Here is an 18678-nt window from a genome sequence, read left to right on the forward strand (position 1 = left end):
CAAGCTCAATCATACTTCTGCTGAATTGAGCAGCAAGTCTTCTGCAGTTGTCTCCAGAAGCATAATCCTGCCCTTTTTTCGATATTTTAAATGGGGAGAACCCAAATTTTAGAACTTCAGAAACAGCTGACAGAAAAAAATACAAATGCTAAACTTCAGATTCTGTTGCCTAAAACAAAGTATGATGTTTTGCTCACAGCTTTATTTTCCTAGGTGTATATGAATATGTATTGAAGAGGAACATGTTTACACCACATAATTTTAAATCATCAGCATTTTATGTCTTTGAAATCTTGTGGAAAACTAGTTAATTCTCTATTAGCTGCATCCCTCGAGGTGACCAGTTTGTTTTCTGGCATGTGTAGTGGTTCAGGAACAAAGAGTGCTTTTAGGAGCCCAGTATATGTATGTACCTCTTACAAAGAATCAAGGCCAGTACCTCGTTAAATATATGCTGCTTTCTTGGCATATGCCAAATCTTCTGGCTCAAGCTGCCACTGATGGAATTAAACCTTGCAAAACCTGGGTGTGTCCCTCTTCATATCCCAGTCAACTGCTTCACAGAGAGAGCAATGTATTTTTTGTCTCCAGAGCAACTCAGTCTTGCTGGTAATCATACACATACCATTCAGCACCCCACTAGAGCATGGGTGCTCTTCATTCCCAGTGAGCTTCACTGTCTTGCCAAGTCAAACAAAGATGGCTTACACCCTTCTTCTCCACAGCCTTCACCCATTACAGTCAAGGAGGTTTCCAAGAGAGCAACTCAGCATCCTTTGCTGAAAAGTAAGGAGCCACATTTCCGTAGGAACTTTGTCCCATTTCCAGGACTCCTAAGCATACAGGAATTCCTGTAAAGAAAGCCAAGTATTCTCCAGGAAAGTGTGTGTCACAAATTAGGGCAGCTTCTATGTGATGGAAGTTATGTCCAGGAAAATCAGGGTGGGTTAGCCGTGGTGCAACAGAGGAAAAAGAAAAAACAGCCAAAGCCTCAAAAGCCAGAATAAAGAGCTTGGCCATTGAGTACTGAGACTAAATGTCATTTGTAATTAATTGCTGTAATAAGGTCAGCTGGCTTCCTAATTGATTTCAGCTTCTTACTAAGGGATCAGTGCTGCCAATTAGTTTGCATGTAAACTTCAGAGGATATGAATAATCTAAGTTTAGCAAGCTGCACTGACCATAACTAATAATCCCTCTTGCTCTTCTGCAAAGAATACACAATAAGAAAATGTTGTTCCCTGCCTGGCATCACAGGTGGAACCAGGACTTGTTCCTCCAGCTGCTTACTTCCTCTGAGGTGCTACAAAGCTCTTAGAAGAACTGGCAACCTTGAAGTCACTTTTGAAGGAAGAGCGTTCCTAGGCAGAATAGGAGCAGTGTGATAGCTCCGTCACTAGTAGTGTAAAGAAAAACATATTTAGCTGGAGCTCCCTGTCTGCTGAACAGCTGTTTCAAGAGCCACGAGTCCTTTACAAAATCCAGAACTGTTCTAAGCTGGCATCAATCTTAATGTACCTTGATCAGTTATAGACTGCAAAGACAGCAGGCCAATTTAAAAACAGCAATTACTTCTTCACTGTGGTCTTGTGCTAGCCAGAAGTCAACCAAAGGTAGAGATATGGCCTAGATCCTGTCACAAATTAAAAAGTAGAAATAGCCTTTGCCTTTCCCAACTTTTGACACTTCACTGATTTTTTTTTTTTTGTACCATGTACATTTCCAGCTACTAGTTCCTTCACATAGACTTTGCTTTGACTTTTTTTTTTTTGAAGGTCACTGAGGTCTGTGTATTCATAGCTACAGAACACCTATGTTTCTGGCTGTTTTAATGTCTGTTCTTATTTGGAACAAGACACAGTGGTCTTTGTCATTGCTAATTCAGTGATGGTCAATACAATATCAGACGTTCCGTAAATGCTTCCAAAACTTAGAACAAGCTCTTGAGTCCCTCCCTGCCATGCAGCTAAACAAATCCATGGATGTAAATAAAAGGAAATAAATGAATATGCACACAAGTGAAAGGAAATAAAATGAATACAAGGAAAAAATAGTTTCCCACAGTGTCAGGAATACAATGCATCAGATGCAAGCTAACTTAAATAGCAATAGGCTCTGTCACAGTTTTACTCAAACATCTACATGTGTGCACATATGTAAATATACACATACACATGTATGTACATATATTGTTATTAATCAGGTGGAATGCAATCTCATGTCTTTAATATTTTAAATTTTCAATTAATAATGACTATTATTTCAGATGAGCATTGTCCAGATTCCTACTTTTTTAAAGTTCAAAACATGTTCTCAAACTTCTGGATTAACACAATAACGTGGGTTAGGGTTCAAAAGCTCTTATCTGAAATTTATATACCCCAGAATTGTGTATGTATACTCCCCATCCTCAGTTGTCAGAAAGTCAGTGGGTGTGGAATTTAACCCTCAGATCTGATGGTCTGGTTTGAACCCAAAGATAAAAACAGTTTTAAAGAATTTTAGAAGAATTATATTATCTAAAAGAATGTATATGCATGTCTGTATTGTACTGACTATATACTCCTTGTTTCAGCCCCTCAGAGATAGGGGACAATCTCCTGAGGTTCTGTGATTAGGGTAGTTGTGTCCCGTCACCCATGCTACATCCTATGTCACTGCATACTACTAATAAAAATAAATAAATAAAAGCAAATAATAAATAAAAATAATAAATTTACCCTGCATGGCACACTCAAGAGATGTGCAAAATATTGTGTGGCATTTCAGAGACTGGCAGACATGCAGAAATAACATCTGTAGTAGGGAGGGCGTGAAAACCCTACTAATTCTGTAGCCTGTGGTGACTGAGCAGAAGAAGCCTTTGACCCTGTATCTGCACTGGGTGGTGGTGTCAGGCATGGAAGGCAGCCGAGCTCACAGAGCTATGGTGTTTAATCTCATTGTCAGATGGAACAGGCAGCCTGGCACTGGGTCTGCTCTCACAATGGGCACTGTTGTTGTTAGATTAATATACCCGTGTCCTTTTGTGTTAACAATGAATCAGACAAACAATTTAGATTTCCAGAGGTGGAGTGACATCTTACAGAAGCTTTTGCTTCTGCATTCTACAAGGAATCTGTTTTTGAGCAGCACATCATCTCTTTTGTTTGGGATGTCCCTTTACCCTTGTCTTTTCATTCCTTTCAGGGCCCCCAAAGGGCTCTGTTTAAATCTATATAGATGTTTGACCCATTTGCTTCTTCCAGTTCAGAGCAATTAGATGTGAGTTTTTGAGGGCTGAATGTCTGCAGTTTGGGACTGGTATTTTTCACACAAGGGAGCAATAAATAAATAAATAAATAAATAAAACACGAGAAAGTAAGAAACTGGGGGAAAGTCTTTGGTTTGGTGTTGTCAGTGGGGCCAGTACTTCGTGGGCTTCATCCATGGAGTCTGTCACTCTCCATAAATAATACTATAGCTTTTGTTTCTCACTTTGATGGTCAGAGCCTAAAAATGCTTTGATGGTTTTATTCCTAAATTCTAGAGGAACTGCCTGTGTAAGTACATTTGTGCAGTCCTGGGACATAGAAACTATGTCATATGCTGCTCAGAAAGAGCAATGTCAGTTTTCTTGCTTGGTAGCTTCTTAATTTGTCCCCTGTAAGCTGAACACACCAAAATACTTACTATTGAAGGTCACCTCTTGTGCAAGGGGATTACTCTGCAGAATTAAACATTTTTGCAAACTACAACACATTTCAGCTTTCACTGAGGTATCTGCAGTTCAGTCTGTACTAATAAAAAAGCTGGCTTCTCCAGCAGCCTTCATCCTGGGCTGTTATTAATACAAGTACTGAATTATATAACACCCCAGTTTAATGTACTTTTCTGTTTTGGGGAAGCAGTCACAGAAAGGATCAATGATTTATCTAGTTGAATGTAGTTCTGACTGAATATCGAAGCGTGCAGCAGGATCTGAATGCTGTGTCCTTTATTTTATTTAATATACCACACGTTTCTCCTGCAGCCAGTAATAGAAACCAGGAGTTGTGCTGTAACCATTAGACAATGCTCTGTCAATGGAACATCCAGATGCTGCGGTGAGAGAGGGGGAACGGCTTTCGCATGGGTTTATAAGGACTCTAAGGAACAACATATGTAAGGAATAGCAGATATTCTTAATTTATCTTAACATTTATAGTGGTTCGATCATTCTAGTCCAATGGCACACGCCTGTTTCCTGCTGGGTGCTTTCTGGTGTTTTGCACGTTCCTGTTTCGTGTGTGCAGAGTGATAGAGCACCGCTTTCACTCCCCCCAAGGCCCAGTTTCTCTCCATCATCATTTTTTTGCCATTCAGATCCCCATCTGCTGCAGCAGCTAACTGCCTTCTTGTAGGCAGACTGCCTAGCTGTTTTGAACATATTGGCCTAACCTTAGCTGAAATATCAACTGGAGCATGAGCTTTGCCTTAAAGATGAGAGTTTTGTTAACTTTTAACTAATGATCAAGACAAAGGCCATTTATCTCACTACGCTGTATCATAATAAATGGCAGAGTGCTCTAAGTGAGGTTGTGCTGGTAATGTGAACCCATCTAGCCTTTGTCCCTTGGCCTGCTGCTGCAGGTTCGTTCCCAGCTGGGTACAGCGCTCTGGCTCCAGGTCCTTTGCTGTTCGAAGGGGACAACACAGGGACAGCAAGAGAAGAAATCAGTTCTGCCTCTCCTCTCAGCTCTTCTTTCCTCTTCCTATGAGAAACTGAGGAGATGGGGGAGAAAGTGGGAGACAAAGCCAGATAGACAGCACTGGCAAGGGAAGGGAGAAGGTCTCTACTTCTCTACAGAAGAACCAATGTCATGCAGAAGGGGGAAGAGGAGTGCAGGGGCAGGACTTAGAGGATGAGATGAAGGAAGCAGTGGGCAGAGCTGTGAATGCAAACTGGGGATTAATAGACCAATGGAAATGTGAGTGGAAGGGGGCTCTGACAGTCATCAGATCTCATCTGCTGTGCATCACATCTGATTTGCATGTGTAAATCATGTAAAACTTTCCCAAGCTTTACGCTGAGAAAGGCAGGAGCATAGCACAGCTCATGCTAGAGGAACGCTGATGGGTCCCTGTGGTTTAATACAAGGCTATTAATGCTGAAGATTATAATTTAGCAGCGTGGCTAAGCGGCTACTTTGCTTACAGGGCAGAAGGTGTACATGCCAGTAGTTAGCGGATACCTACTGAGCCTGTTTGTGAGGGACCATTGGCACTGAAAAGGCTGGATTCTCCCTTTGTTTAGCACCCACCTCCTTTCACCATAGGGTCAAAGAACAGAAAGGCACCATGTCAGGCTGTTATATCCAATATGTACCCTTCATGTGCTCTCTGTGCTTGGTGGATGTAAGGGCAGAAGGGGCAGGATGGGGGTGATTCAGCTTCATCTCATTTGGTTTGGCCTGCTGACCTGAAGGGGGATTTTTCCAGGTAACTCTGCCTTTTTCAGTTGCACCGTTACACCCGTACATATTTGTATGTATATGACTTCGCCTTGCGCTGTGTTGATGTGTGTTGTCAGCATGAGAGCTTGGTTATTGTAATGAAAACAAATGGCTTACACATACGGAGAGCAAACCATATATTTCCACGGGTTACAGAGAGATTTTGCAGATGGTGTTACTGTCTCTGAACTTCAGCGTTCCTGTCTCACAGAGAATGCGGCTTCTCCCACTACAGACGGCAGCACACATGGGCAGAAAAATCCCTGTATTAATCTAGCTGTTAATATCAGGTGCGGTTGAAAGTGAAGTCAGAAAACAGAAATGAGGCTGGGAGCAGCGGGTTACACTGCCTTAAAGCTCTCTGAAGAGTGACCAAGGAGGAAAAACTGGGAAAGCAGGGCTTTAACAGCCAAGCTGCATCCTCTCCACTACAGGGGATGAAATCACTTAGGGACCAAACGTGGGGATGTGGCCAGGGGTGCGCACGGTGAGAGTGGAGGTGTGAAACTCCTGAGAGGGAAGGGAAGGGAAGGGAAGGGAAGGGAAGGGAAGGGAAGGGAAGGGAAGGGAAGGGAAGGGAAGGGAAGGGAAGGGAAGGGAAGGGAAGGGAAGGGAAGGGAAGGGAAGGGAAGGGAAGGGAAGGGAAGGGAAGGGAAGGGAAGGGAAGGGAAGGGAAGGGAAGCAGGCGGGCCACGGCCACACGGCAGCGCCCGAAACCTTCTCCGGGAGCTGCGAGGCTGCCGCCCCGGGCGCGCAGCCGGCGTGCGGAGCGGGCCCCTTTAAGAAGGCGCAGCGCGGTAGCAGGGGCAGGCCCTGCCTCCTGCCTCCCGCAGCCCTGCAGCGGGGCTGGGGCCGGCTCGGGGCTGGCTCCGGCTCCGGGGAGCAGTTCCTCTCGGGCTGGGTCCGAGCGAGCGCACGCAGCAGCAGCAGCAGCCGCCGCCGCGGCCCCGCTCGCTCCCTCAGCAGCATCCAGCGGCGAGGAGCTGAGCGCTCCCGCCTGGCTCCCGGACGCGGGATGGACGTGCCTGAGCGCTGAGCTCAGCGGCTGTAAAAAGCGAGCAGGAAAATCCACAGCTGGATGAAATCGGTAAGTCAAACGCAAGTCACATCCTCCTCTCCGGGCTGCAGTTTTCCAGTCTCTTCATTTGTAATGCTTTTAGCAGGCCGCTTTTTTTTTTTTTTTTTTTTTTAAATCGACTTCTGAGCGGAGCAGCTGGGAAAACATGGAGGCAAAACAAAAGTGTAAAAAAAAAAAAATCTTTGAGCATTTGTCACTGTTTGCTCTCCTGGTTTGCAATCCTCTTTTCGTGTTGACGCTTTGCTACACGAGTGGGGAAGGGGAAACCGGCAAGTGTTTTTTGCACGGGGGGGAAGAAAGCTGGGAAGAGTCGCAATTGGCTTTTCTCGTGGAGATGATTAAAGAGGGAGATTTGAAAGAAAGACTTCCACGAAGCTTGAAGGGGCTTGTCATTTACTTTTCCAGAGTAAAAGCAAATATGATGTTAAACGCTTCTAAAACGCGGTCAGGTGCGTGCGGCAGGGATAAGAATCCTTTTAAAAAACGCGTTATCGGTGGAAATCTGGATGCAGAAGGACTGCTGAGCAAATGTTGCATGCGTATGTTTAGATTTAACTAAATACATTGGCAGCTCTGGAAAAGAAGAGGCATTAAATGCATTTTTCTCGGCATTGGACAGAGGGCGCTGTTGCTGCATCTGGCATAACCTTGAAGAAACCAGGGAGCTGGTAAAACTCGTGAAAAATCAAGCAGAGATAAAGTGGTTTAAACAATTAAAACAGAAATTTTTCACGCATGCAGAAAATTACAGCATATAACATTCAATCAGAGCAGTCAGTGGTTTCAATTTTGTTCTCTTAAGAGTTTTTGTTTCTTTGTTTTTAAAGTGATAATCTGACTTATAAAGAAAAATATAAATTCTGATGATCAGATCAGGTTCAGAAATTATAATTTGAATAATGTTCCTGTTATCTTTTCTGGAAGGTGTTGTGGGGTCAGCCTGGTTGAGAAGGAGAGGAAAAGCGTAGAGTCTCTTGACATAAATGTCATTTTTCTACTGATGTAGGGTATAAGGAAGAACTCTCACTCAGTGTTACTCAAACTGCAGGCTGGAATTAGGCATCTGATGCAGAGACATCCTTTATGTCTAGCACAAACTTGCTGCAGAAGTTGGAGACCTAAAAACTGAGCATTAAGACCTTTTAACCCCAGTCACCAAACCTCTTATTGTCAGGTAGTTTGGGGAAAGGAGAAGGCACGTGTTCAGGCTGGCATAAGCGTTCTTCATAGAAATCCTGGTCCTGCTACTGGGACAAGAGGCAAATAACTGTGCTATATCCTCTCTGTATATAGAGAAGAAGAATTAGAGAATACAGTAGTAGACTAACCACACTGTTGGGTATGATACTTGCGTATGCACGGCTAGATGAGTATAATGACACTCTGCTGCTTTGTGAACTAGGAATTTGTGTTTCCTTGAATCAAAGGCTTTGAAAGGAATAAAGTTATTTATTTTAACCAATGTAGTTCTACTGTGAATAGAGAAGGACCAGAGCCATCAAGTTCCTGTCTCATGCACCATCTATTTGAACTTGATGTTTCTGTTATGTCCTGGGGCTTTGGCTGTGCCTTGAACAAGGTGTTTCTGTCTGGCTTTATTCCTGTTACTTAAAAATCACTTGCAGCGGAATGGAAAGATTTGCACGTTTTGAGTCCCTAATGTGAGGCATGCTGGGCAAAGCAGATTAAAAGAACTGAATGACCGTATGGACTCCAGTCATTTAGACTCACAATTATTGCACCTCATTGAGGAGTTCAGACTGCTACTGCATCTGCTGATTCAGTGGAGTATGAGAGCAAAGTCAACTTTCTTAACTGCAAGAGACTGTTAAACAGTTACTGTGAGTCCATGCATCCTTGAGATATTAGAATTTCATAAGGAAAAAAAGCAATTTCTTTACACTTGTTCATTAAACACCCATGTCTGAATGGTCCTTTGAGATGATTTACTGGATCAAGGGAAGGATTTCCCTCTTCAGCTCATCTCACTGGTGCCTACTAGTTCAGAGATCTCAGCCTGCAGCTTCAGTAACTTGTTGAAGAATCTTTTCTTTTCCCATTCCCTTCCTGCAAACTACGTGATAGGATTACTCAGATGTCCCCCTTGTATTGTGGAGAATATGGTGCAACCCTTGGCAGTGGAGCAAGTTTACTGAGGATGCATAAAGCTAACAGGCTTCCTGAGGCATTTGACCCTAACAGATGCTTCTCTTGGTAGGAGGCTAATTTATTAATTGAAAGCATGTCATCTCCACAGCCATTGATATTCAGCTAAGCTCTTATCAGTTGCATCTCCCCTCTATTCCATTGGTCAAGATCACTTTGATATGTTACTCCAACTGATTTCAGTTCTAAGTACCATTTTCCTACTTGCTTATATCTGAAATTAAAATCTGTGTTTTATACATGGAGGAGACAGTTTGATGTGACTGGTCCTGTTTTTTACTGTGCTCTTAGGAAATTCACTTTAGGATGTATTTTATTTTGCTCCTGAGTGTTTTTCTTTGAGTTACTTTGTACCAGAGAGCCCATACTGTAAGTCTGTCAGTGGCTGATGCTGGGGTCATGCAGTTAACTCCTCCAGAGTCTTCAAAACATTAGCTTAAAATGACATGTGTGTGATATTTAAAGTGTGACAACCCACCAGCACCTATATCTATGCCAAATTAAAGAGATTCCTTGAACAGCTTTTTTCAGTAGAGACTGCTGTTTTTACCCACCAGTAGATTCTTACAATGTTGGTTGTGACTGCTGTGAATTCTGTGCCTGCCATTGGAGTGCTTGTCTACTACTTGCTTACGTTGACACTAACTTTGCTGAGTGAGTCTAGCCAAAGCAAGACTCATGGTTACTTAACAAACTGCTGACAGTTCAGTTTCTAATGTTACTAGTTTGGGTCATTGTTTTGCAGGTTTTCTTGTTCATTCAGCACTGAGCACATTATCATAGTCTAATTAATGAAGCTTACTGTAAAATCCTTTTTCTAAGAATGTTTCTTGTTCTTGTAGAGCAGTACATTACCGCAGGTTGTGAAGGTTTCTGATGCTCTTGTAGCTAAGCCGGATCTGGCCTTATTCTCCATTGTAGGTAGAACTTCCTTTTGCTTTATATAACAGAAGCAAGCTCACAACTTGAAACCTCAGTTGCATGCCAAAGACTCACTGTGCTGACAGCATAGTAACCTGCCTTGTTCTCTGATAACAGATTTCACAGATAATTTTTTAAACTGGATAGTGATAGAGGTTGGTTTCATCTGTGATTTGTTTGCCTGTCTTTACTTTTGTAATCATTTGGAATTGGTGAAGGAAAATAAATAAGATTTAATGGCTCTGAAGGTGGAGATGGAAAGGAATTACTGCAGGAATGTGTTCCCTAAAGAATAACTGCAATGGAGTAGAGACCAGAGTGCAGCTAGTCGCAGCCTTTCCAGACTCCATCAGGTCAGCAATGCTTATATGTACAAACGTCCTCTAAGGAATTAATTTCTTTCCATCTTCACATACGTACAGCTGTCATCTTGTGTCTGAAACAGTTGATGACTGAGCTGTTCTTTTGTTTTTATCTGTAGCTCCAAAATTCTTTTCTTCTTAACCAGATTCGTCAGAGTCCTTGGAAAATTTCACTCTGTTCAATCTCAATCCATTATTGAGAGATTATTTCTTAAATGTCAAAAATAATGAACAAGAAGACTTTCAAACACTTTTAGGCTTTCTACCAGTTTAATTATACTTGCAAAAACACGATAGTGACATAATATATGATTAAATAATCACATTTAAATACTGCACTGACCTTGCCAGCCAGTAAATCAAAGCAATGGCGAAATCCCTTTTGTTCTCTTTGCTACACCCTGAAAGCCATGAAATAATCTTCTGAGCACTTAGCAAAAGCATGTATCAAGCTGATGTCTTCTGGAGGATGAAATGGGGAAAAGAAGTGGGAATTTCTAGATTCCTAGGGACCAAAAAAGGCCCTGCTAAGATCCTCCTTCCTATTGTATAATCAGATAATTTCAAGAGGCCATGGTTTGTAAGGTTCCATATGAGAAAAAAAATCCAAAGTGGCAGCTGGCAGTGCTGTTATTTAGAACATGCTGTGCTTTTCAGTGTCTTCATTGGAAAGTGTAAGTTTTATACTAAGCTTACCTTCTCGTCAAATCCTCCTTTTTTGGGGGGCGTAATCTGATTTACAGCAGAACTGCTGACTTTTCAAGTAGAGCATGGAGTGAGATCAGTTTATTCTGAAGCCTTCATCCATATCATTTTTAGATTCCTGCTCTCATGCATTTCTCTACTTGAGATCTTTAGCAGGGTGAGAAATGTGGATGGGCAGCAGGATCATCAAATAAGGCATTGTCCTTTGTGCCACATGGTGTACAATGCAATAATGAGGTGCAGCAGGGAGACTAAGGGCACTCCTTGCAACTGCCCTTCCCAGTGCTTCTCATCTGTACTGGAGCCATTGTTTTAACCAGGCGTTCTGCGGTTTAGCCAATGTGATACATTACCCAGATTGTGTGTCCAGTTCTGCAGCCTCTTTACAGATGTATCAGGACCTGTAATTTTACCTACATCTGTCTATTAACTGGCATGATCATATAGCTGCGTTTATTTTGAAATCCACAAAAAGTACAGGGAGAAACACTGTAATTGCATTTTTCCAAGGGAATCTTTTCCAGCAGCTGATGAAACCTAAGCTCATGCCAGATGAAAAGCTCTTGTGTTATCATTTTCAGTTAATTAAAAAAATAAACCTCAAATCCCTTACAGCAGCAGTTTTATAAATACTGTGCGTATGTGTGTGCATGTATGTGCACGCATACAGGAGTGCTTCACTCTTGCATTGACAGCTTGTGCCTCTGACGGCAGTCTGCATTATCATATACTTTCAGGTACAGGACTTAGTGAAACAGTAGAGGTTTACAGGTTTCTTCTCCTTCCCTCTCTGAAACAGACCCAGCTAAAATCAAAACTTCAAAATAGTTTGCATAAAAATAGTGATTATTTATTTATGAAGAAAACATTCTGAAGGCTTAATTTTATCCACTGGTAGGCAAACAAAACATTTTTTCTGGCAATTTGAGCAGTGACTAGATGAAATGTGCCCAATTTCTGTGTGCTAGAAGGCAGGAAGCTGGGTTTACTTGAACAGAAAGGTGCACCGGGAACTGCGGCATCCCTTACCCCTTGGAATCCACATCGATCTGGTAAGTGCAGATCCAAGTAAGCTGAAAGATTATTTCAAAAAGTCTTGACAGATTCACCAGTGAGTTGGACTTCTATTGTATTCATTTTAAGAAGGCAAAAGTAATTTGGTTCTGGTGAAAGGTGCTAAAGTGACAGTCCTGAAAGACCACGGTGCCTTTGTTCAGCCACAGAACAAATGATGCCTTGGACCACGGCTGAGTCAGCAGCCCGAGTGCTGCTCTCTAGCTGTGTGTTTTGGTCCAGTCAGAGGATCAAACCTGAAGCTCAGCATCTTTCTTTTCAACTTAATTTTCTCTAACCTGCATTGCCCAGTTGCCAGCGAGGAGCTGGCTACTCAGTTTTGGGACGGCTTCCTATGCCAACAAAGGTCCTTGTGATCTTTTTATTTCAAGTGACAAATAATACCATGGCAAAGTCAGTCAGCTATCAGGAGAGCCTTGATTGATTCATTTCACAAGGGCAGCCATTAAACAGTAATGATTTTTGCTTGTTATCCACAACAGATTCAGGCTAGTGACCGGGAGGAAGGACATACTGTATTCCATTCACAACTCTCTGAATCATTCAGTCACCTGATGTGGTTTTTCAGTTCTCCACTTGCATTGCACAAAATCTGTGCTTTTAGACTCTGCATTCTTTGCCTTATCCAGAGGCCCTTGGGAAAGTCGCATTTAGGGCTTTTGCATTTAGCTCATGCACGAGTCAAAGAATGCAAACTGTAATAACTTTCTTTCAGGCTTGAAGGTGGGATAGAGGCAGTACGTGTGACTGTGGTGCAGAGGTTGTGGTAATACCTAGAACGATGTGTAATAATTTTAGCACAGACTAAACTTTTGGCAGGATGTTGTACTAAAAAAAGATACTATTTGAAAACATTTCACAAACGTTGTATTTTCAAGTGTATATATATGTCTTGTTCCCTTCTTTTTTTTTCCTGACCTTTAGACAGTAATTGCCCTTTAATCATATCCTCTGGAGGAAAAAAAAAATCTGTTGATAGAGTACTTGGTCATAAAAGCCTATTTTTCTTTACTGGAAGCTGTTTTTCACTCTTTGTGCTGGTTATTTTTTAATTACACTTAATTCAGGTTACAGAGTGAAACTTGGCCAGGTAGTTCCAACTTCCTGTTTCGTGCTCATTTTGCTAACTGGTCTTTCATTGCCTAATACTGTGCAGTGTTTGGGTTGGAAGCTCTTCAAAGATTTACTCATTTTGAACATTTTTCCTCTTAAGAAAATACCCCCAAATAAGCTCTAGTCAATAGTATGCTTTTGCTGTCCATTCAGTGTCGTGCCTAAGGTGGCTGACTTGTGTATTCCTCATAGGTGAAATTAAAATGGAAAAATGAAAATTTACTTCAGACAGGTTCTTTTTGTCTGTTTCATTTATCTTTTCAAGACACCTTAATTAAGTGGAAAGAAGGCAACTGCTGCAGAGTTTTGACTTTGAGCGCAGCAGTAAATATAGAGAGAACAAGAAGTGTGACTCTCAGGATTTGGAGACCTATCCTCCTGCTTGCCACTTTGACCTTCTTCATGTCCTAAGGCCCAGATAGTCCGAATAGCTCAGTTACATTTTCAGGTTGTCATCCTGAGAAGGCAACCAAATGACATGATTCATCACACATCTAATGTGCAAAAGTCTATGAAAATGTATGAAAAGCTACTTCTACCTGAGCAATATTTGAACTCTCTTGGAAGTCTCACCTCTTGTCTTTACTCAGTGGGTTAGCAGGAGTCCTTCCGTACTATGAAAAGATCTCACAGCAACCTGTACAGATCAGATCTTTACTAAGAGAGACAAATGTTTATGACCTTTTATGTTGTAATCTTAATTCTCTGGGAACCGGAGCAAAGATCAGTAGGTTTAAGTTCCAGTACAGGGTACTTGCAACATAGCTGTTTTTCCAATCCAGCCGTGAAGTTACTGATTTTGCTGAAGACTAAATTTGCAAACCATTCTGACTAAAAATATGCTAGACCAACAACAGACCAGTGCATCATTCTCAGCACTCAGATTTCTTGCAGGACAGCAGTCACGGGGAACTGCTGAGTTACCAGGTAGCTCTAGTGATGCTGCTTTTGAGGATTACTTCCTATGGATAACAGTTAAAAATCCACTGGAACAAACCAGCAGTGTCAGAAGAACTTTCTGCATTGAAAAGAATCATGTCCTTTTCTGTTTCCTCAAACAGCAGAGGTCAGATCTGGTAAAGAGGTTTGCTACGTGTGGAGAGGGCTAGATAACTACTGCTGTAAGACAATGTGTATACAAGAATATATGTTGGGATGAATAATGCTGTATGGATGTATGTCAGTATGAGACTGATCATTGCATTGTGGCTGTACAGTTTGAAGGGCCTTAGGTGGATTTGATTCCACACATGGCTATGTGTGTGGAAGGGATATACATGAAGTTATCATGCTACTTGGTTTATTGAGCCCCTTATCCCAGTGTCTGAAACTGTGATTTGTTATGCTGCGATATGATCCGAAATAGAACCACAACTCACTGTAGCGGGTTCTTTCAATCCCCTGGGAATGTTTGTCTGGCTTAAACGCATGAAACTGAAATGTGTAATACAGAGCTGCAGCTTATAGATCAACACTGACTCCATTTGTGAGAATGAATGAATACCTCATGTTTGATGTGCTACGGGAGAGTTCACAGATGACTTCTTATGTTACAGTACTGTATTTTTCATGCTTTCTCAGCTTTGTGTACTTTGCTTTTTCTTCTGTGTGCAGAAAAGGGGGGTATTATCCTGGGTTTTTCAATAGAGAAATACAATGTGAAAAGATTTCTCCCTGCTGACTTTCTTTAATGGTTGCAGAGACTTCTTTCCAGTAAGATTTCAGGCAAGTCTGGAAGAAGACATCATTTCTGTACCCATTTGTACATTTTGCAACTGTAAGACTTTTTTTGTTTTACTCAGATTCTTCCTGAATCAGTTGCCGTTTTAAGGTTCTCACTTATCTACCCCTTTATACAGTTCCTTTGACAGCTGTAATCCCTGGATACAGGTCTGTGAAGATGACTTCTCACAGTCTAGTCAAATGTTAGCAGGATAGATGGGAGGTTTTGCTTCCGTGCTGTTTTTTGCTGGTGGTCATAGATATTACAGAACTTCAGTCCTTATTCAATCTTCCCTTATGATCCAAATTTTTACCTGAAAATACTGAAGTCCCTAGAGGTGAATGCATTCTGCTCAAAAAACAAAGAAAAACAAACAAAAAACCATAAATATGCTTAATAAAGAAAGTAGACTTACCCTTGTACTAACTGCCCTGGTAATATTATGGTTCTATTGCACCTCAGCTCTGGATTTTATTATTATTTTTTCCTTCCTTGGCTCAGCTGAGGATGAGATATACAAGACTGAAAGAGACCTGAGTCATGGAGTACAGCTTTCTGTAATTGCAGAAAATTAAGTTGCAGGATTCCCTTTGTAAATTATCAGTCTCTGTCTGAAAACGAAATGGCTTTTGCTCCTGTTGTTTCCTATTGGGAAACCATTCAAGAACCTCACTCCTCTGGTTTTTAGAAATCTGCTTCTAATTTCAAAACTAAATTTGTTCATGGCCAGTTCATGCCCATTTGGTTTTGTGCCAGTGTTGGTCTCTAACTTTAATAGCTCTTCACTTTTATAACAATCCTCCTGTGATCTGAGAGCATTCTTGACTTTCTCTCATTCTCTGTTTTTCCTGAAAAAGTGAACATAATTACTATTGTGCTTCTTATTGCAATGTGCATTATTATCAGTGTCATTGTGCCTTGGTTTGACAAATTCTACAGTTCTGGGAGCTCTTTGGTCTTTCTGGTCAGTTCTCAGATATGCAGAAGCAGGAGAAGGTGGCCGTTCATGTTTTACTTGGTAGGCAGAGAATATGTTAACTCTGGGATCAGGAGGAGGAGATGGAGAGAAGGACAAAGTGGCCTGCATCTTTGAAAAGAGCTTTCACTATGGATTTTATGAAGAGTGACTTGGGTCTGAGAAGAATATGCCTGGGATAGGCAAAAGCACTGATGCAGTTCTTTCATCCATCCCAACTCTCCTATCCCTTTGCAAAAATCTGTTTGAAATGAACAAGCTGATAACAGTTTTGAAGGGAATGCAGTTCACAAATGAGTCTTTGAGGGCACATTTCCAGCCGTTTCCTCAGAAGGAATGAGGCAAGTGACTCCCAGAGCCCCAGATGAATGCCTGGAATCTTTCTTCTTCAGAGTGCATGGAGAGTCCCTGAGAAGAGCAGAGAGTCCTGGGGCCAACGGAGAGCTGAAGCCAAAGGCCTGCAGTGGGAACCTCCTGCTGTCAGGATCCCACGCTATACTGCAGTCGAGGGGCAAGCATGGAGAGGAGAGAGAGCTGAGCATGGTTTGCTATGACCTTGATATGTTCACTTGCAGCTTGATTTTCTGGGCACTGGACAGTTACTCCTGCTCAATGGCATCACAAGGTTCCTGAGAGTCCCTAAAACACTGTTGTGGTTTAGCCCTGGCAGGCAGCTCAGTACCACACAGCTGCTTACTCGCTCTCCCCAGGTGGGATGGCGAAGAGAATTGGAAAAGTACAAGTGCGAGAACTCATGGGTTGAGATAAAGACAGCTTACCGGGTAAAGCAAAAGGTGCATGTGCAAGTAAAGCCAAAGAAGGAATCCATTCACCACTTCCCATTGGCAGGCAGGTGTTCAGCCACATCCAGGACAGCAGGGCTCAGCATGCATCATGGTTTCTTGGGAAGACAGATGCCATCACTCTGAATATCACCCTCCTTCTGTTCTCTTTACCCCAGATTTTATTGCTAGGCACAATGGCACGTGGTGTGTGACACCCCTTTAGTCGGTTCGGGTCACCTGTCGGCTGTGCAGCCCCAGCCTGTCCGCTGGCAGGGCAGCACAAGGAGCAAGAAAGGCCTTGGCTCTGTGCAAGTACTACTCTGCAACAACTCATACATTGGTGTGGTATCACCTCTGTTCTCATCAAAAATCCAAAACACGGCATCATATACGCCTCTACAAAGAAAATTATACCAGACAAGACCATGACAGAATCCATACTTTACTATGTACCATTTATGTCATGCTCAGATACCACACTTTCCAACATATCCTCATTAATTACAGCCTTTTGATTAATACACAGATACCATTCCCTTAGTCTGTGCACCATCCCTGTGAAATGTCCATAAAATGTTCATAAACTATGCACTGTGTTCTGTTAGTTTATGACTTAGCTTCTGTCTTTTAGAGTGGTTGCTCAGGTCAGGAGAAGTGGTGTTATTCATGGAGTTTTTGGATGCCAAAGGCAGCTCAGGTTGGGTCACTGCTGTACTTGCCTGCGTCTTGTGAGGCTTTTCCTCTGTTGGTTTGAGTGGTTCCTGCTATATTACTTCCTAGAACATGCAACTCAGATCATGGGGTACAATAGCATACAGACATATCCATTACAATCTCTACCTCTTGTCATTTTGGACCAAGCCATAGGGCTTAACACTGCAATGAACTCTTCCCCTTGCCCCTGCTCCAGCCTGGGCTTGTCCATTGGCCACAGCCTCTTCAGAGGTATACGTGCTGCAAGGATTTATCCACAGCCACGGTCACTTCGAGATGTACCTGCTCTGGCACAGCATTTTCCATTTGGCCACAGTCTCTTCAGATACCTGCCGTGTCATGGTCTTATCCACGACCAGAAGTGTGGGGCAGCTTTCTAGGGGCTCTAATCAAGCATCAGTTGACAGTCCCTCATTGTTCTCTTCTTTTCAACTCTTCACTTGCTGTACAGAAACTGAAGTAGATGGTCATGACAGTGGTTGTGCTCTGAATCCTGCTGGAGATTTTTGCTAGAGGTCCTTGGTCAGGATTAGTTGCATTTTCTCCCTCCAAGATCCTGGGTAGAAGGTTCACACAGGACAGGCAGAGCCAGAAATAAACATGCTTTTAAAAGGCTATGTAATGGCCATAGAAGGAAACAAATTACTGGATTCAACTTCCAAGAATGAGAAAATTCCTTGCTTTGGTATTGTCTTCCACCCTCCCAGGCAAATGTGATATTGAATTCACTTTAATGGGTTAAATCTTTGAGGGCCTGATGCTGGACATTCCTCCTGTGTTTTCTTTACTTTCTTAGTAAGTATGTACATCTGTGATACTCTGTATAAGGAGCAGTTGCACATGCAGCTCAGTTCTTTGTCCACAGCTCATGGTTGCCATTCATCCAAAAGGCCAAGGCAAATGACCAAAACTGTCTTGTTCCAGCAAGGCAGCGTTTTCAGGAAAAAGACATGCCTAAAATCTCCTGGGCATATGATAGCACTAATGCTGGGGAAAGGGAAAAGTCTTTAAAATCTATGTGATAGGCAGTTTAACCAGTGACATGAGAAGAAAGTGTAGTCTAGTCTGAGCAGAAAGCACATAGATTTTAATTGATGAGATTGCCATATAATGAAAGACTTTTTTTTTCCTTTCTATCTTTTAATACATTGTCTTGATGTAGCCTGAAGAAGAATTTGATGGGTTGTTTTAAAAGAACAGCATCTTCATTCTCCGTATCAAGATCAATTAAAAGGCTAGGTAAGCAATCAAAAGTGTGTATTGGGAAAGTTTAATTGTTAAAAAGACTTTCAGTTTCAGTGATGTTTTTAGTAACATTGTTTTTAGATGAGCTTCTTTGGCTTTCTGATATTAGCAGCCTGAGATTTAGTTTGCAGGTGATTTTTGTCTTTCAGTCCAGTGGGCTATCTTTCCATTCTGAATATGGGTCTCCTGCTGAACTGTTTTTGTCCATGCCCTACTTACTGTCTTTTGTCATTGTGTGCTTCAGATTTATTCACAGAAGCTTTGTGCACAGCTGCCTGCTTGGTCAGTTCAGACACCCTTTGTAGTAACAGCACCAAAGGTATTTAATGTGTTTCTAATGTA

The 18678-nt window shown here is 42.1% G+C and overlaps 1 protein-coding gene across 7 annotated transcripts in view; it reads left to right on the forward strand.

Annotated features, from left to right (window-relative positions):
- The window catches only part of DAAM2 (dishevelled associated activator of morphogenesis 2), a 197074-nt gene that overhangs the window by 18150 nt on the left and 160246 nt on the right, over window positions 1-18678 (forward strand). For 2 of the 7 annotated variants that reach the window (XM_068676593.1, XM_068676597.1), the window contains exon 1: window positions 6250-6561. The exons of the other annotated variants lie outside the window; for them this stretch is intronic. The gene's annotated coding sequence lies outside the window, so the exon portion shown is untranslated. Of the gene's footprint in view, window positions 1-6249; window positions 6562-18678 lie in introns of those variants that run through there. 7 annotated transcript variants of the gene reach the window in all.

Source organism: Anas acuta, chromosome 3 (assembly GCF_963932015.1).
Source record: "Anas acuta chromosome 3, bAnaAcu1.1, whole genome shotgun sequence".
NCBI lineage: Eukaryota > Metazoa > Chordata > Aves > Anseriformes > Anatidae > Anas > Anas acuta.